The sequence below is a fragment of the Rhinoraja longicauda genome, chromosome 29 (genome assembly GCF_053455715.1).
Source record: "Rhinoraja longicauda isolate Sanriku21f chromosome 29, sRhiLon1.1, whole genome shotgun sequence".
Lineage (NCBI taxonomy): Eukaryota > Metazoa > Chordata > Chondrichthyes > Rajiformes > Arhynchobatidae > Rhinoraja > Rhinoraja longicauda.
The window spans coordinates 9,350,654-9,375,411 of NC_135981.1; positions in this window are offsets into that span (position 1 = coordinate 9,350,654).

A 24,758-nucleotide genomic window follows, 5' to 3' on the forward strand; every position below is an offset into this window, starting at 1 on the left:
TAAACTGTGGCCCCTTGTTCTGGACTCCCCCAACATTGGGAACATGTTTCCTGCCTCTAACGTGTCCAACCCCTTAATAATCTTATACGTTTCGATAAGATCTCCTCTCATCCTTGTCTAATCCATTGGGATGGTCTGCCTCTTGGTTATCTCACATATGACCATGAAACAAGACGACGACCCCAGCTTTGGCTTGGCAGCCGAAGGAATTCCCATTCTAAAGCACCACCTGGACACTCCACACTTTCTGTGGAGCAGCACGTGATCTGCGAATACACTGGACCCCTCAGGGAGGATCTGTTAGAAAAAGATAACAGTATTTGCATTTCTGTCACACTTATTGATTCCAAAACTCCGAAGGAGCTGCAGCCAGTGAATTACGGCACAGTAACCATTGTAAGAAAGTGTAGGAACCATTCCACTCCAGGCAAATTCCTACAAGCAGTAATGGGATGAATAATTATGTAGTGTGTTGCAGGCAGACAAGGCTTTTGGCTCAGCCCTCAGACTAAACTCCGGGTCTGTAAACAGTGCCAATGAATGTTTAACATCCAGGCTAAGCCGACAGACAGACGAGACCCTTCTTTGACATTTCACCGGCAGGGTGGCATGATGAGCTTGTAAACCTGATACAGCCACAGCCATTTATTACAGAGGCAAAATTGTCATCAACTCAGTGAGGAATAATAATAAGTAGACACAAAATGCTGGAGTAACCCAGCGGGTCAGGCAGCATCTCAGGAGAGAAGGGTCTCGACCCGAAAACGTTACCCATTCCTTCTCTCCAGAGATGCTGCCTGACCTGCTGAGTTATTCCAGCATTTTGTGTCTACCTTCGATTTAAACCAGCATCTGCAGGTTTTTTTTCTTACTGAAAGCTAATAACACTTCTACTCCACTTAGGGTGCCTTAATTGGATAACCCTCTGAAACATGGCTCGGGATGCGATAACATAATAATTCGCTCCTATTCAATTTAAGTGTAGGAAAATCACTGCAGATGCTGGTACAAATCGAAGGTATCACAAAAAGCTGGAGTAACTCAGCAGGTCAGGCAGCATCTCAGGAGAGAAGGAATGGGTGACGTTTCAGGTCGAGACCCTTCTTCAGACTGACGATTCGATTTAATGCCTGCCTGCCTTTTGTGCCTCCTGTTCATTTGCACAATGTTAGCATCAAGCCACGGCAAGTTACACTCTTGATCAGCTAGATAGATCTACAGGGGAGATCAAACTCAAAAATATTAACACTAGTTATAGAGTAAGCCTGCACTGCTTTGATGAGACTAAACCACGAGGCAGAGTGCACTGTAAGCAGGATGGTGATAGACTTTGAGGAGCGAGCGACCGGCAAGTTGGCAGAGTGGGTGGGAGTTGGGGCAGTGAAATTTAATGCTGAGAAATGTGAAGTGTTACATGTCGATAGACAGAATGAGGAGAGGCAATATGAACCATGGGTTTATGCAGAGACGCAAACCCTCTTGCAAGTCTTAAAGGAGCGCAAGAACAGAGATGATCGGGTATTATTGGTTCGTTTTTAAGTTGTAGAATAAGTTAAGTATGTGGTTTAAAAAAGCATGCAGGATCCTGGACGTTATAAATAGAGGCGCAGAGCACAGGAACTCAGAAATATCAATGAATCCTTTGGATTGTTTTGCAACAATACAGTGAAAACATATTTACATGCAAGCACAATCCATGCACAAGTAAGACTGCAACAATTTTAGTGTGCAAAAAACAGTTTTCCTTGAAACTGTACACAAAGAGTTGCCATGTTTTCAGCGCCACCTCATGAGTTCGTAAAACAATAATGAGTCATACCTTAGTTTAAGTGTGGACCTGCTGCTATTGTGGGCTGTGACTCAGGGCTTAGCAGTCCAAGCTCAGCACAAACGACACCAAATTTCCTCTTACTAGCCACCAGAGCAGTTAGTCCTTTAATAATCAGAGCCGTCTTTTTGCATTAAACGCAGGATAAGGTAGAGCTTCGCTTAATTAATTGGCATTTTTTTTTAAATCATCCAACTTGCCACGAATGAAGTAAACCAACATTATTTCCACTGATACAAATAGGAAAATGTTTTTTTTTAAATTTAAATGACTTGTAACCCAGGTCAAATATGACAGATGCAAAGTTCATGAATACTTGTTCATGAATTTCACTGATGTTGTGTTATCATTGTAATGTCGTTTTTACATTCTTTCATCGGGTCTTATTCTTTAATGAAGTGTTTTGATAAGATAAATAAGGTACCACTATTTCCACTCATCAATTTGTCAAAACAAGAGATTATTCCAGGTTAAATAAAAGAACATAGGGAGAATGTTTTAACAAATCTCCACGATACTGGGGAAAACAAAACACATAATAACAAACTTAAAGGAAAACAGATAAGTGACTGCAAAAGAAAAATTTTAAACATCAAATGGAAATGGTGGAGATAGGTAGATGTCAGAGACTTGATGAGTTAAGTGGCCACCTTTATTGCTATCTTTTATTTTATGAGAGAGTTTGGTTGTAAATTCTGTACAACCGGTAGTAAAAACCCAATAATGTAAAATAAAGACTTTGCCATTATCCTGTCCATTAAGTCAGTTTGATAATTGCCCAAGACTGACTTGCGTTAGGATTATGTACCTACATACCTAATAACTTAAGTCAGTGGTATTGGTGTTGGTACTGGTTTATTACTGTCACGTGCACATTGAAAAGCTTTGTTTGCGCACAATCAAGTTTAGTCATTCCATACACCGGTACAATCAATTCAGACAGGTAGTGTAAAGAGAAAAATATCAGCGTGCAGAATATACTGTTACAACATTATAGCATACAGTTAGAGAAAAATGCAAGATCTGCAAGGAGATAGGTTGGAAGATCAGGGCTACAACCCAACTTGAGGATCATTCAGTAGTTTGATAACAGTGAGGAAGAAACTGTTCCCGATATGTGGTACTTTCTTCTGCCCGACAGGAGAGAGGAGACAAGGGAATGACCAAGCAGATAATGATCCTTGATTATATTGACCGTTCGCTGGAGGAAGTGGGGAAATGGAGTCGATGGTGTGGGGGGGGGGGGTGGTTTGTGCAATAGCCTGGGCTGCAGGTCAGTACACAGTTTGTGCATTCTCCCAGTGACCTGCATGGGTTTTCTCTGGGATCTCCAATTTCCTCCCACACTCCAATGATGTAGTACAGGTTTGTCGGTTAATTGGCTTGGTATAATTGTAAATTGTCCTTAGTGTATGTAGGATAGTGTTAGTGTGCGGGGATCACTGGTCGATGCAGACTTGGTGGGCCGAAGGGCCTGTATCTTTAAACTAAACAAATGCAATTTGATCTAGATGAATAAAATTCGAACTTTACATGGAGTCATAAAGCATGGAAAAAGGCCCATCAGCCCCACTTGCCCATGCTGACCAAGGTGACCCATCCACGCATTTGGCCCATATCCTACGACACCTTTCTTTTCCATGCAAAATGGATCTCTACATGTATAGAATTTCCTATACATTTCATGAAAGATCCAGGACAGGAGGGCCTGAGCTAAAGGGAAAGGTTGAGCACATTAGGATGTTATCCCTTGGAGTGCAGGATGCTGAGGGGTGGTCTCATTGAGGTAAAATCATGAGGCTGAATAAATTGAGTGAATATACCTAGTCTTTTCTAAATTATACTCTATTTGTCATTCTCCACCCCACCAATCAGGATTTTAGTTTAGTTTTTTTGGTTTAGAGATACAGTGTAGAACCAGGCCATTCAGCCCTTCCTACACATACTCTAGGGACAATTTACTTTTATACCAAGCCAATTAACCTACGTACCTCCATGTCTTGAGTATGTGAGGAAACCGAAGATCTCGGAAAAAACCCACGCGGTCATGGGGAGAACGCACAAACTCCGTACAGACAGCATCCGTAGTCAGGATCGAACCTGGGTCTCTGGCGCTGTAAGCGTTGTAAGGCAGCATCGCTACCTCTGCGCCATTGTGCCACCCGAGCCAGAATTCTTGACAACCATCTTTACCGTCTACGACACCACCAATTTTCGTAACAGTCTGAAGAAGGGTCTCGACACAAAACTTTATCCATTCCTTCTCTCCAAAGATGCTGCCTGTCCCATTGAGTTACTCCAGCATTTTGTCTCCCTTCAATTTAAACCAGCATCTGAAGTTCTTTCCTACACCTATTTTAGTGACATCTACAAATGTACTAGTCATGTCTTGTACATTCTCATCCAAACTATTGTGAGGGCTAAAGGTGATACCTTGCTTTCCTCAACGCTGGGTCTCCTTAGTTTTAATAACACATTTATTCATCAGCAATAACAACAAGCTGTCATCTTGACTCCTGCACATTTTGTTGCATTTGTAAACATTATGTACATAAGCTTAACTAAATTATTTGCACCAGCCATAGTTAGCAAGTGGCAGGCTATTAATGAAGTGTCAGCACTCGCTGGCAGAAATTTACAGCATATAATTATAGTGCATTAGGACATCCATTAACAAGATGGGAACATGACCATTTGCTGCACAGACAAATCAAATTCACCATGAAATGTTATGTATTGATCACGATTTCCTTTTGAATTAGTTCGAAATATTGTCAACTGGTATTATGCTGGAGAAATCAGAATGCATAGCTTTCTATTCAAAACATTTCACCAGGAACACATAATGGAAATATTCCTGAAAAGGCTCCATTAATTGTTAAAAGACTTGCTGCTTTAGCTCAAGAGCTGTGCATGATAAACAGAAAGTTATTGAAACCTAGGGCGGGCAACTATTGAAAGTGAAAGAGTTCATGTTTCACGTCCGGAACCTTTGTCAGAACTTTACGTTCGTAGAACAAAGGATGTTCTTCCAAGATTGCATCACTGAACAGCAATCACAGGGAAAGACAGAAAACAAATTCACATATTCAGTAGCAGATGCAGCTGACAGAGCTACTGCCTCACAGCTCCAGAGACCAAGAGTTCAATCCTGACCTGGGATGCTATCTGTGTGGAGTTTGCAGGTTCTCCCTGTGACCACATGGGTTTCCCTTGGGTGTTCCGGTTTCCTTCCACATTCCAAAGATGTGCAGGTTTGTAGATTAATTGGCTTCTGTAAATTGTCCTTCACGTGTAGGCAGTGGATGAGGGAGTGGGATAACATAGAACTAGTATGAGCTTGGTGCGGGCTCGGTGGGCCGATGGGCCAGATTCTGTGATGCATTGTTCAACAAAAGGTCAGAGTGGAGGAATGGCAGAACAAGAAGAAATATCTCAAATAAAGGGAAGACCAATCTTGTAAATATAGCAGTTAGATGCACATTAAACCTCATTGTCAGTGTTGTATTTACTTATCGCAAGGAGATAGGATGTAGCCAGTATGTCAGACTATTGAGAGTAAAGGAAAACCAAGCCAAAATGATGCAGGGCAGAAATAGCCAATTCTGATATAGACAGAAAGAAAGAGAATTCCATAAAGTTGGAGAATTTAATAGCGAATCGATTAGGCGACAGAAGGCCCAGATGGAAAAGATGTTGTCCCTCAAGCTTGCATGGGGCCTCGTTGTGACAATGCAGGAGCCCATAGGCAGATCGATCAGAGCAAGCATGTTATACATGCCTGGGTGTTAAGTGCTCAGCTGGGCAGAGTAAATATGTTGCAATGTGCCCTTGGAGAAGGTTTCCACCAGATCAGAAGGTGACATATTGAAGTCATTGCCTGGAGGTCCAGTTAAAGGTTATGCCTTTATTTTTTTGACAAATGTCGGCACTTTTGATGAAAGCAGAATGCATCACAGTTGCCCCTGGACAGAAACGACTTGCTAGGGCATATCAGGATCGACTGTATCTTGAGTGCCATCAAGGGTAGGCCAAAGATGAACAACAGACTTCCTCCCCTCAAGAATTTTCATAACTTGATCTGGTATCAAGGGTGGCATTGCCTCATTTATTCTTTTAATTCCACGTTTATTTTATTAAAGACGACACCATGTAGTGGCAAGGCTACAGCAGTCAGCAAGGAAATGATTGGATGAACACTGAACAGTACAGCACAGGAACGGACCATTTGGCCCAGTGTTTGGGCCAAACATGATGCCAAGTGAACTGATCTCATCTACCTGCACATGATTCATGTCCCTCCATTTCCTACACTTCCATGTGCCAATCTAAAAGCCTCTTAAATACCACTATCGTATTAGCCTGCTCCACCATGCATTAGCATGCATTCCAACCCCTACTGCACCATTAAAAAAACGTACCCTGTACATCACCATTCAACTTCTCCCTTTCACTGTTAGCTATGCCCTCTAGTGTTGGACAGTTCCACACTGGGGAAAAAGGTTTTGACTGTCTCAGCATCATCGGCGGTCACTCGAAGCGAGTATGGCTGCCCTCTCCATAGAGTCGGACGTCTGTGCGTGACTTTGTTTAACGTGGGGAGACTGGTGCACTGACAGTCACCACACGGTCCTTGACAGATCTGGGTCAGGATCCAGTGGCATGGAATAGACAATAGACAATAGACAAGAGGTGCAGGAGGAGGCCATTCGGCCCTTCGAACCAGCACCGCCATTCAATGTGATCATGGCTGATCATTCTCAATCAGTACCCCGTTCCTGCCTTCTCCCCATAACCCCTGACTCCGCTATCCTTAAGAGCTCTATCTAGCTCTCTCTTGCATTCAGAGAATTGGCCTCCACTGCCTTCTGAGGCAGAGAATTCCACAGATTCACAACTCTCTGACTGAAAAAGATTTTCCTCGTCTCCGTTCTAAATGGCCTACCCCTTATTCTTAAACTGTGGCCACTTGTTCTGGACTCCCCCAACATTGGGAACATGTTTCCTGCCTCTAATGTGTCCAACCCCTTAATAATCTTATACGTTTCGATAAGATCTCCTCTCATCCTTCTAAATTCCAGTGTATACAAGCCTAGTCGCTCCAGTCTTTCAACATATGATAGTCCCGCCATTCCGGGAATTAACCTAGTAAACCTACGCTGCACGCCCTCAATAGCAACAAATCGACCGGGGACGCTTTTCTGCTGCAGCTTTCATCCGCCTTCCCAGCCATTGTGACTCTCCACTAAAGTCTGCCATCATCCCCCCGCCTGTTCCACCGTTGAGGTCTTGGCTGGATAGCTCTTTGTCAGGGACCTCCCCCTCGACCTTACCGCCAAGGGTGACCCTACCAGAGGCGTAGCTCCAGACGGCATCGCTCTCAGGATCTCAGGACCACACAAGCTTCTCCACCACGACAAGGTCGCAATCCATGGAGAAGTCTACCTACAGTATCTATGTCTCTCATAATGTTTTAGTATGCAATGATAATGATTCCCTCATTCCCTGTGTCCCCTGATATGGAAATCTGGGTGGGTGCCATGCTATGACATGCAACGTTGCGACGAAAGTCGTTATAGTGCTTCACTCAAGAAAATCAATTTCCATTACACAACACTGCAGACAGCATTACGTTAATGAATTTACTGGCAGGTCAGTTCCAACTTCAGTGTTAAGCATTTTAATAGCCAGACCCAAAATAATGCTGAATCAGTAGCTCTGCACTCGAGGCTCATTTTTAGGGCTTTTTGATTAGACATTATCTACGGGAATTCTGGTTTGGCAGATAGAAGTTCCAGAATGCAAACAAAATGCTCACTCTGCCTCGGCACAAAGCAAGGGAGTGTGGGTGGACTACATCCCACTGGCCTTTCAACGGAAAGCAGCGCAGCATTGAGAACACGGCTCACACTCAAACTGGAGATAATTTTGTTGGAGCACTTCAGTGATTCTGCTATAAATACCCTATCTGGTGCTTTGTACATCGGGAGTGCCAACAACTTGCACCACCCCGGAGTCACTCTCACCCGGAGGTTGATGTCAGAAAAGGACAGGACAGGAGCCACTCTGTGGGTGCCTTTGATTTGTTTGGATTTTAATATTATGTTCCACACCGTCGCTTCCTGCAAATCATTGAGTGAGAAAACATAGACGATTCAGTGTTACACGGCAAAGCTTACACGCGTTCAAGTGCTCCAATTGAAACTAGCACGTGTTCTCTACGTGACCTCTCACTCACCCCCAGTTTGCTCATTCAGTCACAAGATTACTTGTCTTTCCTTACGTTATCTGCCATGCTCATCATTTTTTTTATAAACCTGTTCATTCTGCCATCATGACCAATCTTTGTCCTTGAGAACATTGAAATCAACACTCACTGCATTTCTGTCCACTCAGTGTTTCCGTAATCATGAAAACCAGGGCACTGAAACTGATCTCAGTATTTTCTTCCTTTTGGACTCCTCTAGAATTTGCGATCCAATGGCAAGGTGGGTGCAGCTCCAAGCACTCCAGCTGCCCTCTAATGCTTTACATCAGTCCGTTATTCAGACCGCTCACAGTGTTTTCACTCTGATTGGACTTCCTACTGTTGTCTACGCAACCCCCCCTTCCCCCACTCCCATCTGCCCCTTGGCTTCCCAGACTCTGGTTCAAACCTGACCTTGGTGCTGTCCGTGTTGAGTTCAATACAATACAATATATCTTAATTGTCATTGTACAGGGGTACAACGAGATTGGGAATGCACCTCCCATACGATGCAATAAATTAATTAGCTAATCAGTATGAATTTATACAACCCAGTGAAGCAAAATTAGAAACAGTTTTAAAACAGTATAAAGTTCAAGTAGGTCTGTGCCGGTTCACTGTGCGATGTGACCATCCGGCTCAGCAGGACCGGTTCATGGCAGCTATGGCCCTGGGGATGAAGCTGTTCCTGAGTCTGGAGGTGCGGGCGTAGAAGGCCTTGTAGCGTCTGCCCAATGGTAGAATTTTGAACAGACTATTGCAGGGGTGTGAGGAGTCTTTGTGAATGCTGGTGGCTTTTCTGAGGCATCGTGTGTTGTAGATGCCCTCCAAGGCTGGTAGCTGTGTTCCGATAGTCTTCTGAGCTCTATGGACTACCCGCTGAAGAGCTCTCCTCTCTGCCTTTTTGTTTGGTTTTAGTTTAGGTTATTGTCACGTGTACGGAGGTACAGCGCAAAAGCTTTTGTTTCGTGCTATCCAGTCGAGAAAGACTGCACATGATTACAATTGAACCATCCGCAGTGTACAGACGTTCTGCTGGGACAGCACACAGAGGTTTCTTCTGGATTATCAGGTTTCCTCCCACAGGAATCTGGAACACCTGGAGGAGATGTTGACGCCTATTATTTCACTCACTTGGTTTATTGGCCAATAAAATGTTACCGCTAATCCATTGCTGCACTCTGGCATCCTTTACTTCCTGAAGAGATCTTGGGCCTTTACGACCAGCCTGAATAAACAAAGTCCCATCATTGTGCAAATTTACTTTCCTAGTGCACCAGTTCATCTATCAGGATAAACGCTGAAGCGATATTGAGAATTCAGATTGGTTGGGAGCAATTAGCTCCAGAGCAGGGGATGAGAGAGTCAAATTCAAGATCCTAAGCTCTTCTTGCAATTGAAGTCACATCAGAAAGTGTAAGCTGTATGTAAAAGTTAATTGAAGCTGAAAATCAGGTTACTGGCCTATAAACCTCTGCTGGATCAGCTGCTGAGTTTGTGTTTTAGTTTAGTTTAGTTTGGTTTGCAGATACAGCACAGAAACGGGCCCTTCGACCAGTCCACGCTGAACAGCGATCCCCGTACACTAACACTATCCTACACACGCTAGGGACAATTTAACCAAGCCAATTGGCCGACAAACCTGTACGTCTTTGGAGTGTAGGAGGAAAGCATAGCTCCCGGAGAAAACCCACGGAGGTCACGGGGAGAACGTATAAACCCCGTACAGATAATCAGGATCGAACCTGGGTCTCTGGCACTGTAAGGCAGTAAATCTACCGCTGCACCATCGTGCCACCCTCTCGAATCGCTGGATTCAGAGTCCAGAGTGCTCACCATTACATATAATAAATTACATTATAAATAATTTTTTAAGCTTACAGGGAGATATTCTCGAATTGATTAAAAGATGCAGCATGGAAACCGGCCCTTCAGCCCACCGAGTCCATGCCAACCATCGATCATCCATTCCAACTGGTTCTATGTTATCCCAAAGATAGACACAATGTGCTGGAACAACTCAGCAAATCAGGCAGCATCTCCGGAGAAAAGGAACATGTGGCGTTTCTGGTCGGAACCCTTCTTCAGACTCCGAGTATGAGACGTTAATATTGAGATGTCTACAAATATTCGGGAAGTCAAGCCATCGCCCAAGATGTCAGAGGACGCCACACTCTGCTGGAAGGTGAATGAGCAGTGGATTCGCAAGAATCCAACTTATATACATTAAAAGAACATTATCACGCAGGCTGTCGATTGCAAGATCAGTGCAGTATAAGAAAATAACTGCAGATGCTGGTACAAATCGAAGGTATTTATTCACAAAATGCTGGAGTAACTCAGCAGGTCAGGCAGCATCTCAGGAGAGAAGGAATGGGTGATGATTCGGGTCGAGACCCTTCTTCAGTGTAGAATAGTTCCCAGCTTCATCGAACCCGGTTCAATCCTCATCTCCACTGTTCTCTGCATGACGTTTGCACATTCTCCCTGTGAGCACATGGGTTTCCTCTGAGTGCTCTGGTTCCCTCCCCTCCCCCCCCCCACAACCCAAAGCTGGGTTAAACAGACTCTATAAATTTCCCCCAATATGTAGTCAGTGGTAGAATTCAGTTTAGTTTAGAGATACAGCGCGGAAACAGGCCTTTTCGGCCCACCGGGTCCGCGCCGACCAGCGATCCCCGTACATTAACATTATCCTACACCCGCTCGGGACAATTTTTTTATCACATTTTACCAAGCCAATTAACCTACAAACCTGTACATCTTTGGAGTGTGGGAGGAAACCGAAGATCTCGCGAAAACCCACGCAGGTCACGGGGAGAACGTACAAACTCTGTACAGACAGCACCCGTAGTCAGGATCGAACCTGAGTCTCCGGCGCTGCATTCACTGTAACGCAGCAACTCTACCGCTGCGCCACCGTGCCGCTCTAAATTTGATGGGTGTTAATGGGAATATGGTGAGAATAAAACACTTTATTAATGTGGGATCAGTGCAAATGCGTGTTTGATGAACAGACTCCAGGGGGCCGAAGGGACGTTTCCAAGCTGCAACCCTCTCTCTATGACTCTGTGACACCATCTAAGATCAGTTATAAAAACTTTCAATCAGTAAATATTTAATGATGTGAATGTTTTAATCATGTCAGATTGTTTACAGGAAACTTGTGGATGCTTTGGAGAGGATGCAGCGGAGGTTTACCAGAATGCTGCTTGATTAAGGTGGCGCAGCGGTAGAGTTGCTGCCTTACAGCGAATGCAGTGCCGGAGACTCAGGTTCGATCCTGACTATGGGCGTCGCCTGTACGGAGTTTGTACGTTCTCCCCGTGACCTGCGTGGGTTTTCTTCGAGATCTTCGGTTTCCTCCCACACTCCAAATTTGTACAGGTATGTAGGTTAATTGGCTGGGCAAATGTAAAAATTGTCCCTAGTGGGTGTAGGATAGTGTTAGTGTGCGGGGATCGCTGGGCGGCGCGGACCCGGTGGGCCGAAGGGCCTGTTTCTGCGCTGTATCTCTAAATCTAAAACATCTAAAAAATTAGGTGTCAGCCACTGGGAGAGGTTGGATGGACATGGATTGCTTTCTCTGGTTCGTTGGAGGTTGAGGAGCGACTTGATAGAAGTATATGGAATTAGGAGAGGCATAGACACGGTAGACAGTCAGAATTTCCTCCCCCCCCCCCCCCCCCCAAGCCCCCCCCCCCAGGGTGGAAATGTCCAACACTAGAGGCCTTAGCTATAAGGTGAGAGGAGGACTGTTTAATGGAGATGTGTTTTTTTATTTCACAGAGAGTGGTGGGGGGCTTGGAACGCATTGCCGGGGGGAGGGAGGGGGTGGAGGCAGATGCAATAGTGGTGTTTAAGCTTTCAGATAAGCACATGGATGTGCAGGGAATAGAGGTATGTGGACCAATGACAGGCAGATGAGATCAGTTTAACTCGGCATCATGTTCAACACAAGCATTGTGAGCCCAAGAGCCAATTCCTGTGCTGTACTGTTCTATGTTCTATATTCTATGTGACAAACTGCAGATGCTCTAGATCTGAAGCAAAAGCAGAAAACGCTGGAACTATTCAGCAGGTGAGGAAGCATCTGTGGAGAAAAATACTGTTTCTGGTTAATCACCTATCATCAGTTGTGATTGAATAAAAGTGTTATCTCCCTTTCCACAGGTGCTGGCTGACCTACTGCATATTCCAGCATTTCTGTTTTTACTACTGCTTTATAGAGCTTTGAAAACATCATGAGCATCTAAAATCAAAATGACATTAAGCTCACGTTGATAACTCCCTTTTTTCTAAATTATTAATTTTATTTCATTTCATTCTTTTCAATCGCGCTATCCTCATGATTAAAGTGCAAAACTCTATTGAGAGAGCCTTCCGATCAGGGCTTCAAATAAACATTTATTGGAGAGCCATTCTGCTGAAGTATCTTCCGCCAGAAACATTATCCTTGTTTCTCTTTCTGCAGATGCTGACTGGTCTGCTGAGTGTTTCCAACATTTTCTGTTTTTAATTACAGATTTTCAGCATTTGCAATTTTTGAAATTTATCAGAGAGCTTTGGTGGCCAAATATTATCATATCATATCATATCATATATATACAGCCGGAAACAGGCCTTTTCGGCCCTCCAAGTCCGTGCCGCCCAGCGATCCCCGTACATTAACACTATCCTACACAATTTAGGGACAATTTTTACATTTACCCAGCCAATTAACCTACATACCTGTACGTCTTTGGAGTGTGGGAGGAAACCGAAGATCTCGGAGAAAACCCACGCAGGTCACGGGGAGAACGTACAAACTCCTTACAGTGCAGCACCCGTAGTCAGGATCGAACCTGAGTCTCCGGCGCTGCATTCGCTGTAAAGCAGCAACTCTACCGCTGCGCTACCGTGCCGCCCATTGATTTATGCACTAAACTTGAAAGATCTCACAACTAGAATGCCGCATGGTAACAGCGAAAAACAGGCAGCGTCCACGTTGCAGACCGGAATAGTTAACCTGAAAAGCAAAATTGATGAAGGATCTTTCAATTGGCACATTACCTCTATTTCTCTTTCCACAGATGCCTCGTGACCTTTGAGTGTTGCCAGCATTTTCTTTGTATGTGTAGAATAGTTGACTCATTCTATGTCCGAAATGGAATTCTGTTTAATAACGGTAAGTGTATTTAACAGAGGAAGGGCTCACTTGTCGAGGCAAAAAGGAGAATATAGTTGCCTTGGAAAGACTCCGACTTGTCTATGTGAGAGGAATATCTGAGAGAAACTCCAAGGTTTAAGCTATGAGAAGGATTATGCAAACCAGGATTTAATGTTCCTTAGAATTTAGCTTGGGTGCGATTTGATTGAAGTTGACATGAATTCTCTGCCTCAGAAGGCAGTGGAGGCCAATTCTCTGAATGCATTCAAGAGTTTAGATAGAGCTCTTAAGGATAGCGGAGTCAGGGGGTATGGGGAGAAGGCAGGAACGGGGTACTGATTGAGAATGATCAGCCATGATCACATTGAATGGTGGTGCTGGCTCGAAGGGCCGAAGGGCCGAATGGCCTACTCCTGCACCTATTGTCTATTGTCTATTGTCTATTAGGGTGAACTGTAAAGGTAGAAGGGGGAAAACTAGGACTAGGGTGGAGAGACCAACAATTAGAGTCATTCATTTCAGGAGTGAACTTAACGCTAGACATCTGAAGCATTCTTCTGCAAACGATAATTCATGTTAAGTCAATAGTTAATTTTAAATCTGAAAGATCGTTGTTAATCAACGCAAGGATATGGTAACGTACGGATAATTTATGAGACATATTCTCAGGGACTGGAATTATTATTCTGCTGACCTGACTTTCAATCCCACTAGGACAAATGGAGAATTTAAATTCAAGTAATTACATTGATCGTGGAATAATAATAGCACAAAACAGGAAGCGTTGGAAATACACAGCAAGTCAAGCAGCATCTGTGGAGAAGGAGCAGTTAATAATAAAGGGCGATCGCCTTACATCGGGACTAGGAAATGTTAGTAAACAAGCATATTTAATACCACATAGAAGGGAGGAATAGGAGGGAGAACAAAGGGAATATGTGCTCCAGTGGTGAACAGAGAGAATGAACGACACAAGTGGTGGTGGAACCATCTGAGAGAGAGCAGTGAAAGTTTGGTCATTTCAGATTATCTATCTATAGGAGGTGGAAATAGCGGGACATGAAAGTGGAACACAACCAGAGAGCAGTGCTGAACTACTATCCACCTAATTGGTGACCCTCGGACTATCCTTGATCAGACTCTGCTGGTTTAACATTGCACTAAACATTCTTCCCTTATCAGGTGCCTTAACACTGTAAATGGCTCGATTGTAATCACATTTTGTCGCAACGAAAGCTTTTCATGGTACCTCGGTACACATGACAATAAACTAAATTGAAACTGAAACTGAGAACAGAAGTGAGAAAGAAAAATAATCATCGTGTATTGGTAGAATACAGTGGCCAGCACCACCATTCAATGTGATCATGGCTGATCATCCACAATCAGTACCCCGTTCCTATCTTCTCCCCATATCCCTTGATTCCGCTAGCCCTAAGAGCTCTATCTAAATTTGAATGCATCCAGTGAATCAGCCTCTACTGCAGTCTGAGGCAGAGAATTCCACAAATTCACAACTCTCTGGGTGTAAACGTTTTTCCTCATCACAGTTCTAAATGGCCTTATTCTTAAACTGTGGCCCCTGGTTCTGGACTCCCCCAACATCGGAACATTTTTCCTGCATCTAGCATGTCCAATCCCTAAAGACTTTTATATGTTTCTATAAGATCCCCTCTCATCCTAAATTCCAGTGAGTTTAAGCCCAGTCGATCCATTCTTTCATCATATGTCAGTCACGCTATCCCGGGAATTAGCCTGGTGAACCTACGCTGCACTCCCTCAATAGCAAGAATGTCCTTCCTCAAATTAGGAGACCAAAACTGCACACAATACTCCAGGTGCAGTCTCACCAGGGCCCTGTACAACTGCAGTGGGACCTCCTTGCTCCTAAACTCAAATCCTCTCACTATGAAGGCCAACATGCCATTAGCTTTCTTCTCTGCCAGCTGTACCTGTTATTGCAGTGTCGACCATGAAAATACTGCAAATGCTGAATGCTGGCTAACTGACTTCAATTCCATTAGTTAATGGTTCAAACAATCTGGATAGCTTTGGTCTTGTGTTAATCTTCTTGTACTGGAGTAATCCTGAGCAGCAACCTGTTGTGGCCCTGAAGAAGCAGGCAGTGAGCACATCCAGGGAAATCTCGAAGGTCCATTACATCATTAATATCCACCACCTTAAGAATAGAATGGAAAAAAGATAGGCAGCGATGATTTGGAAGGAAAAGAGCTTTCTCTTTGTTCCCCCCCCCCCCCCCCAACACATAAACCTTTCAAAGCCTGAATGATTTCAGTACCAGAAAATGATCAACCCCAGTCGCATTTGAGTGAACAACAAGCCACTTGCATCAAGATGGGCCTGTCATCTCTGTCCATGTTAGTACAACTGATGGGCATGAGGACAAGCAAATTATATCACTCACACACCCTTACGGTGCAGTGACCCTGAGATCCAGCAAGAGAATAGCAGCATTGCAGTGTGGCGACCAGGAATAAACAGGTGTTCGGCGGGATACGGATGACAATACAAATAAAATTGACTTGACTTGACCTGAGATGTATTGCATTTGGATCTTTTATATAAACGACCAGACCTTAGACTTTACTTTAGGGGATACAGCGCGGAAGCAGGCCCTTCGGCCCACCGAGTCCGCGCCGACCAACAATCACTCGTACCCTAGCTCTATCCTACACACTCGTGGAACAATTTACAATTTTACTGAAGCCAATTAACCTGCAAAAACCTGTACATCTCTGGAGTGTGGGAGGAGACCAGAGCAGCCGGAGAAAACCCACGCGGTCACAGGGAGAACATTGAAACTTTGTACAGACAGCGCCCGCAATCAGGATGGAATCTGGGCCTCTGGCACTGTAAGGAACCAGCATGCCACCATGCTGCCCTACTCCAATGTGACATTGTCGAAATTTAAAGATGAAACTGATACCTTCGTAAGTGATATGCTTTGCCAAAGGCATCTAAATGAGTACATTTTTTTATTTAAGGCCATCTCTAACATACAACCCCGTTGAATAACTGGGCCTACTGACCCAAGCCCTCTAATATTAACCTGCTTGAGGGTTGGATTGTAGTTCATCTGTGCATGGCACAGTGGAAATTGGTTACCCAAATGATCAAAATCAGAACAGACAATTAAAATAATTGTAAATAGCTCTTATGCAGTGCGCAGGAAACCAACTGTGCACGTTAAAAGAAATTACAAAACTGGACCCTGCAGCTGTTTGCACTCTTCCTTGCAATGATTTTTAAACCTTTTGACTATGGACAACTTTCTGAAACTTTTACCCCAATCTGCCCATTCCAAAAGGCCCTACACTTCCTTAGACAACTTCCATAAAGGACAACAAAAAACAGATACAAAAACACACTGTGGCCTGCCAGGATCACAGGCTCCTGGACAATTTTCCACCACAACAGAGCCAAAAATCATGAAACATGGTCAAATGGAGTCAACCTCTGGACCACACATTGCAGGAGATAATCAGCGACAATGATATTCTCGGCTTGGTGATGATTTCCTGCAGATGTATCATTGAATAAACCACACAAACAGGAATAAAACCAACCCATTGATGGACATCTTGGCCTCTTGTACACTTTGGATTTGGATTTTATCATTGAATCTGAAGAAGGATCCTGACCCGAAACATCACGTATCCATTTCCTTCAAAGATGCCGCCTGACCATTCAGTTAATTGAGTTGAGTTTAGTTTATTGTCAGGTGTACCGAGGTACAGTGTAAAGCCTTTGTTGCATGCTAACCAGTCAGAGGAAAGACAATACGTGATTACAATTGAGCCATCCACAGTGTACAGATACATGATAGAGGGAATAATATAAATAACGTTTAGTGCAAGAAAAAGTCCAGTAAACTCTGATTAAAGATAAGAGGTAGAAATTAGCTCAGGACTACACTCTTGTAGTTGGTAGGATGGTAACAACTACTCCAGTTACTTCAGCACTTTGTGTTTTTGCACTTTGGATTTTATTGCTTGACTATTGGTGACAATTGTAAAACACAATTGTTTAACAATTGGTAAACCTCTCTTGGCTTTTATTCTGGAATTCCTTTCCTAAACTAAACTCTATATCCTGCTTTGTGTAGGAAGGAACTGCAGATGCTGGTTTAAACCGAAGATAGACACAAATAGCTGGAGTAGCTCAGCGGGACAGGCAGCTTCTCTGGAGAGAAGGGATGGGTGACGCTTCGTCTGAAGAAGGGTCTCGACCCGATACGTCACCCATTCCTTCTCTCCAGAGATGCTGCCTGTCCCGCCGAGTTACTCCAGCTTTTTGAGTCTATCTTCTCTTTCCTGCTTTCCTCTCTCAAGATGCTTCTTATATTTTACTCCTTCACTAAGAGTTCGGACATCTGTCTCAAGCAGCCGGGGCCAAGCTGAGATTGATGCTGCTCCTGTGAAGTGCCTTGAGATATTTTGCCATGTTAAAGGCACTGTGTCAGGGCAAGTTGCTGATGTGGTCCTAGGGGTCACCGGTCCTAGAGGTCACCTCCTCAAATCACTCCTTGGCACAGAGCCCAGATCTGAACTGGTGAACTCAGCTGAAATGTGGGCACCTCAGAGCAATAAAAGCCACCAGTTGCAAATGGGCTTAGAATGATTTGTAATGACTGTGTGACAGAACCTGCTTCCAGCGAGCAATCATTTACTCCTCCCATTCAGGGGGTACAGATAGCCAAGTACATTTTATGTAATTCAGCAGTATATTACAATTTATGTAATTATTTGCATAATTTATTCAGCTGCGCGAGCTGCGACTAATTTCCTGCATTCGGAACGGTCTAGTTAATGCTCCAAAAATGTATATATTTTAATAAATTTAGTTTGTTGAAAATCTAAATTGCTACCTCCTCAAATCACTGCTAATGTATTTAAATCTGGGCAGCAAGGTGCATCCTCCTGTCGGTAATTGTAATTGTCAGTGGAGGTACATCTGGGCCCCTCCATTGACACCAAGACCCCATTCCTCCATTAACTCTCCCCCTTGCTGATAGCTCGACCCTTTCATCACATGATCCTAACAGGGCATTTCTCAAGGGATAAAGAGTCTTTTGTGTGTACTCTTGAGTAAAAGAATCATACAGTCGAGAAATAGCCCCACCACAACCCTGCCAACCTTCGTACCTATTTGTACTAAGCCCATTTACCAGCACTTACTATGTGGTCTTCTACATTTTGGCAATTCAAATGCTCATTTAGATATTTCTTAAATGTTCTGACAATACCTGCTTCCACCACCCATACCCAAGAGTTCATTTTAGATTCCAACCGCATACTGGGTGAAAGGAAATCTTCAATAGATCACCTCTGAACCTCCAGCTCCTTGCTCTAAGCCTCTGCTATCTGATATTAGGCCACACTATACTGGGGAAAGGTTTCCTACCATCTGCCCTGTCTATGCCCGTTATAAATTGTTGCATACCTCGATCAGACACCCCTCAGCCTCCTTTGCTCCAAGGATAACAAACACAGCCTAACCAGTCTTTCCTTATAATTGTAGTGCTCCATCCCAGGCAACATGCCTGTGAATCTCTTCTGCACCCTCTCCATTGGAATCACGTCCTTCCGATAGTGGGCAACCAGGACTTCAGGTGCGGCCTCACCATTGTTAACTAGCTGGGGCTTCACCCTAGAGTGCAGTCCACCGCCCACCACACCTTCCCATGGTCTATCTGTCGTCCAATCACTCCAATACCGGTTGATAATCTTTCTTCCACTATCGCCAAAGATGACAAAATCGGCAGCAGTTTCTATCCAAATTAGCTCAGCACAGGACGTTCGGGCGGCACAGCAGTAGAGTTGCTGCCTTACAGCACCAGATACCTGTGTTCGATCTTGACTACAGGTGCTGTCTGTACGGAGTTTGTATGTTCTCCCTGTGACCACATGGGTTTTGCCTGGGTCTCTGGTTCCCTCCCACTCTCCAAAGACCTACACGTTTGTAGGCTAATTGGCTTGGTAAAATTGTAAATTGCCCCCAGTGTGCAATAGTGTTAATGTGCGGGGATCGCTGGTCGGCGCGGACTTTGTGGGCCTACGAGCCTATTTCCGCACTGTATCTCTAACCTAAAAAACTAAAACACAGACTCTGATACCTTCAGCCCAAACTGACGTTCAAACCTCCAGCATTTGATAATGTCCCAGCCATCCCATCACCAACTGGTTAAGTATTTGTGAAGTGTCAAGCAGTTGGAAGATGTTCTTAAAGTGTACAGCCTCCACTCGCCCATGACCTCTAACGTTCATCCCTCTCACTGCTTAGCTTTGAGCTGTGGAGCAAGTTATCTGCTCAGAAGTAAAACCAATTCCCCATAAAGATATAGGGGAATCTTTATCTTGGTGACGAGCTTTCTACAAGTGTTATTGGCTTTGTGTTGAAACAGCAATAAAATAGTGTTTCTCAGCTAATATTATTTGTGTAATATAGAAAAAGGGGGATATTCAGTGGTAGATATTTAGCTCATAGTTTGTCAGAGTTTGTGATTTATATCCTCCTTCTGAGTTCTTCTGACTATGCTAACCTATGATTATAAATACAAGCCAGTGGTACTGAATTTATATATATATAGTGTAAGAAAATAACTGCAGATGCTGGTACAAATCAGAGGTATTTATTTCACAAAATGCTGGAGTAACTCAGCAGGTCAGGCAGCATCTCAGGAGAGAAGGAATTGGTGACGTTTCGGGTCGAGACCCTTCTTCAGACTGATATAATTGAGTGTTGGAAATACTTAAGATTGCAGGCAACATCAGTGGAGAGAAAACACAGTTAACAAAACGTCACCCATTCCTTCTCTCCTGAGATGCTGCCTGACCTGCTGAGTTACTCCAGCATTTTGTGAATATATATATATATATATATTTGATTTTAATTTCAATAGCTTTTTATTTTATTCCACCATGGGAGCTGGAACTAATTTTCCTGCTCCAGCAAAGCCCCTGGACAATTCCCAGAATAGTAATGACAAATTGCTAATTGAACTTTCTATTTTGCTCCTTGCTCACACCGCGGAATTAAGTAGATTTTGAAACTGGTTGCTTGGGAAGGCAGAGAGACAGGGAGTGCCCTATCCCTCAGCTGGTGTCCTTCTAATGTCGACAATATCATCAGCGGATGTCAGCCCTAACGTGACGTTCCAGTTCCTGAGAGTTACATTAATGTTAATCTCGAAAGGAGACTAAGGCAGGTTACAGGGCAATATTGATCAGATGGAAAGTTGAAAGGGGAAAAAATGGCAGATTTAACAATCCTGGTGAGGCATATGGGGTGCTCCAATAATGATAGGACATACACCATGAATGATTGAGCACTGGGAAATACCGCGGAACAGATAAAGTCATAGAGTGATACAGTGTGGAAACAGGCTCTTCAGCCCAACTTGCCCACACCGACCAACATGTCCCATCTTCACTCGTCCCACCTGCCTGCGTTTGACCCAGATCCCTCGAAATCTGTCCTATCCATGTACCTATCTAATTGCTGGATCGTGATGTACAAGACCATGGATTCCGAAGTGCGGCAGAGAGGTAGAGAAGGTGATGAAGAATGCATACGAGTTCTGGCCTTCATGAACCAAAGCACAGGGGTCATGATACAGCTTTGTAAAACATCCATTGGGTTATACCTGAAGTTTTCTGTGCGGTTCTGGAAGCTACATTACTTTAAGAATGTTACTGCACAGGAGAAGCTGCAGAGATTTACCAAGATATTGCCTGGAGCAGAACATTTCAGTAATGAGCAGAGACTGGACAGGCTGGGCTGGCTTTCCTTGGAGCCGAGGAGGCTAGCGTGGGCACCTGATAGAGCTACATAAAATTAGGAGTTGTGTATATAGGTGGATAGTGAGAGACTTTTGATTTGTTTCCTCATAATGGGGATATCTAAAACCAGGGTGCACAGGTTTAAGGTGAAGGGTAAGAGAGTTGGTGGGAACCAGAGTTGCAAACTGAAACTGCCCGAGAGGGGGCGGCACAGCGGGAGACCAGGTGTGAGACTGAGGCACAATGATGGGGACAGTCGCAAGTTCATTCAAGGAGAAATGCACCTCGTCCTTGAATATACTTCACAAAGACCATCTGTGACCTTGGGGTAGATCATTTGAAAAATGTGTGTCTCAGAGCAATAAGCAAGTTCAGTCTGCAACTTAAATGAAATAGAACTGAGAAGGTTGTGCACACCTCACTGCACTGAGATTATATGTATCTGGGAGGGGATGGGACAAATTATTTTGAAAGGAATTATTAGTTGGGCAAAGTGTAACCTGTGTCATACTTTGCAAAATCAAATTATTTTATTTGGATTTTGGAGATGGTGATCAAAATCTGTTTTACTGGTAGGAGAACCTACTGGTAGTTTTGTTGAAACATCACTTGCAATACAGGAAAGATCACCTGTATCAGCCTAAATTATTCAGTTGCCTAATAACAGCTGGGAAGAAACTGCCCACGAATCTGGAGCTGTGTGTTTTCTCACTTCGGTACCTTTTGCCCAAAGGGAGAGGGGAGAAGAGGGAGTGATCAGGTGTAACTGGTCCTTAATTATGCTGACTTGCTGAAGAGAATGCCAGGGCCTTTTACTTCGTCAACCGATGATGATAAAGAGCGTTTGCTTCCAAAGCTGAAGACTGCAGTTGCTGATATTAAGAGAGGTGTGCAGAGTACATTAAGTAGGCTAAAGTCTCATTAAGATAGCTTACTGGGAGATGTAATCAGGCCTTGTTAAACATTCATCAATATCACCAAGAGTAATTTATGGACGCAGGTAATTTGCTTCTCAAATTTGAGCAATAAGCAATGAATTGGAGCTGCCTGTACAGTGAAGTTCGCCACTCAATGTACAAAATAGAAATTGATGCCCTCAATTTGATTCCACATAAGAGAAGCTCTCCCAATCTACTGTCGTTCTGTGTGGTTCACATGTAACCTGTTCTCTTTGGGTCAAATTCAGATTATACAGACGTTTAAGCAGATTGAGCAAAGCGGTCTAATGTCCAGGGGAAATGTCCATGAAATGAAAAGCCAACAGTCGTGGATAATCCTGGCAATCCAGCAGTGGAAAAGTGGATCACTGTATTGTATTCGGGAAATACCACTCAATGCCACCAATGTGTATGAAGGTTTAAACTGAAGACAGACACAAAAAGCTGGAGTAACTCAGCGGGCCAGGCAGCATCTCTGGAGATAAGGAATGGGTGACGTTTTGAGTCGAGACTCTTCTTCAGACTGGGGATTGACCCAGGTGCTGCCAATGGTGGGTATCTGCCTTCTTCACCAACAACTCCTTGCTTCCTACCTCACATGGACGGCTTTGTTGATCCAAGAACAAGTGTTCGCTAAATTCTTGAAATTGAAAGATTGAAATATACAGCATGGAAATAGGCCCTCTGGCCCACTGAGTTCTATGTTATCCAACTTTTGCATCCACTCACGACACACTAGGCGCAATTTACAGAGGCCAATTAACCTACAAACCCACAAGTCTTCGGGATGCGAGAAGAAAGGTATAAGATTATTATCGAAACGTATAAGATTATTAAGGGGTTGGACACGTTAGAGGCAGGAAACATGTTCCCAATGTTGGGGGAGTCCAGAATAAGGGGTAGGCCATTTAGAACTGAAATGAGGAAAATCTTTTTCAGTCAGAGAGTTGTGAATCTGTGGAATTCTCTGCCTCAGAGGGCAGTGGAGGTCAATTCTCTGAATGCATTCAAGAGAGAGCTAGAAAGAGCTCTTAAGGTTAGCGGAGTCAGGGGATATGGGGAGAAGGCAGGAATGGGGTACTGATTGAGAATGATCAGCCATGATCACATTGAATGGCAGTGCTGGCTCGAAGGGCCGAATGGCCTCCTCCTGCACCTATTGTCTATTGAAAGCGGAGCACCCGAGGGAACCACGCGGTCACAGGGAGATCATGCAAACTCCATACAGACAGCACTCGAGGTCAAGGTCGAACCAAGGTCTGGCTCTGAGAGGCAGCAGCTCTACCAGCTGCACCACTGTGCCGCCCTAATTAATGGCACTGAGTTCAGCACCCATGCATTTTGTGATTAACACAAAAAGCAGAGGATAAACTTCGTTCCTTTGCTCTCTTCTGGAGCTCCTTTGCTCTCTTCTGAAGAAGCAAAGGGGGCCTTGGCTTCAACATTCACATGGGGGATGACCTGTTCAGCTTTCCTTTGCATTGTCAACACTGATCACAAGTCAACGTCCTGTGCAATCAGAGCAAGGCCTAACAGCTATGCCAGTGCAACAATAGTTGGGGAATTAAATCTCCCACTTGGAAGAAGCAAATTGATTTAATAACTCAATGCAGAGTCATGCAACTCCTTTGACATTAAAAATGTAGGAGACAGCTGAAGACATTAATTCTTATCAAGTAATCAAATCAATCAAAGGGATGAAAAGAAATAAATAATATTTTGTGTCTTGCATTCCCTTTCAAAAATCTTTCTCTTTCTCTCTCTCTCTCTCTCTCTCTCTCTCTCTGGGGAACTATTGCACTGAAAATATTGTCATAATCTCAACAAGGAAAATATACAATGAAACATTAATAATCCAAACAGATGATTTTTCATTAAGCCTATCAATTAATTGACTTTTGAAATGTACTGTGCTCATTGAATCTGACAGACTGACATCATTCAGCTTAATGGGCTCTGACCCATTGAACATTGGCAAATGGTGCCATCTTTCTATGATAGCCATTACGGGCAGGGTGCAGTTCATTAACTCACGATTGAAATGTCATCTTAATGCCCTGTTGCTCCATAAAGCAAAGTTAGACCCTTAAAAATGTTGGTTTGGTTGCAACTGGAAGTAATTAGGATGAGACTGGAGAGAGAAGAGCAACAGGCCATAGGAAGCCGCCTTACTTTAACCTGTTCTCCACAGCAGAGACTTTGCAAGTTGTGAGGGCGGTATGAAAATTCATGATAGAAGTCAAGTGTGTGGACACGGAACATTAATGATTCGCCTCGCTTTCTATAAAAAGCCATCCAAGCTCCCAGAGGAAGGAAGTTTGCTGCTGTTGCTTTCTTGTCACGGAGTCGGTGGGAAATTGTGGCATCTGTAGGGAAAGAAGGGGCAGATTACGAGGCATCCCACTGGCCTGGCAATTGATGCCTGCTTGCCCGTGAAAGAAGGCTCGCCGTACCTGCATTACATCTGCAGATCAATGCTGACGGATAAAGTCTGGCCTATTTTAAAAACTTAGCATGGGAGAAAGCGGGCAGTTCCTTGAAGCAACAGTGACATCGATCACGAACCTGCAACGCAGGGAGTTTTGCCCCTAATGTACATCTTTAGCTTTTTTTCCCCCACGTAAGCTACGTAGGGTCCATTTGACATTTTTCACTGTTCAAAATGTCCTACTTTGCTGTTTCTGTCCTCTCCACAACCCAAAAGGGGCGGCATGTTTTCGCAGCGGTAGAGTTGTTGCCTTCCAGCGCCAGAGACCTGGGATCGATCCTGACTATGGGTGCTGTCAGTACGGAG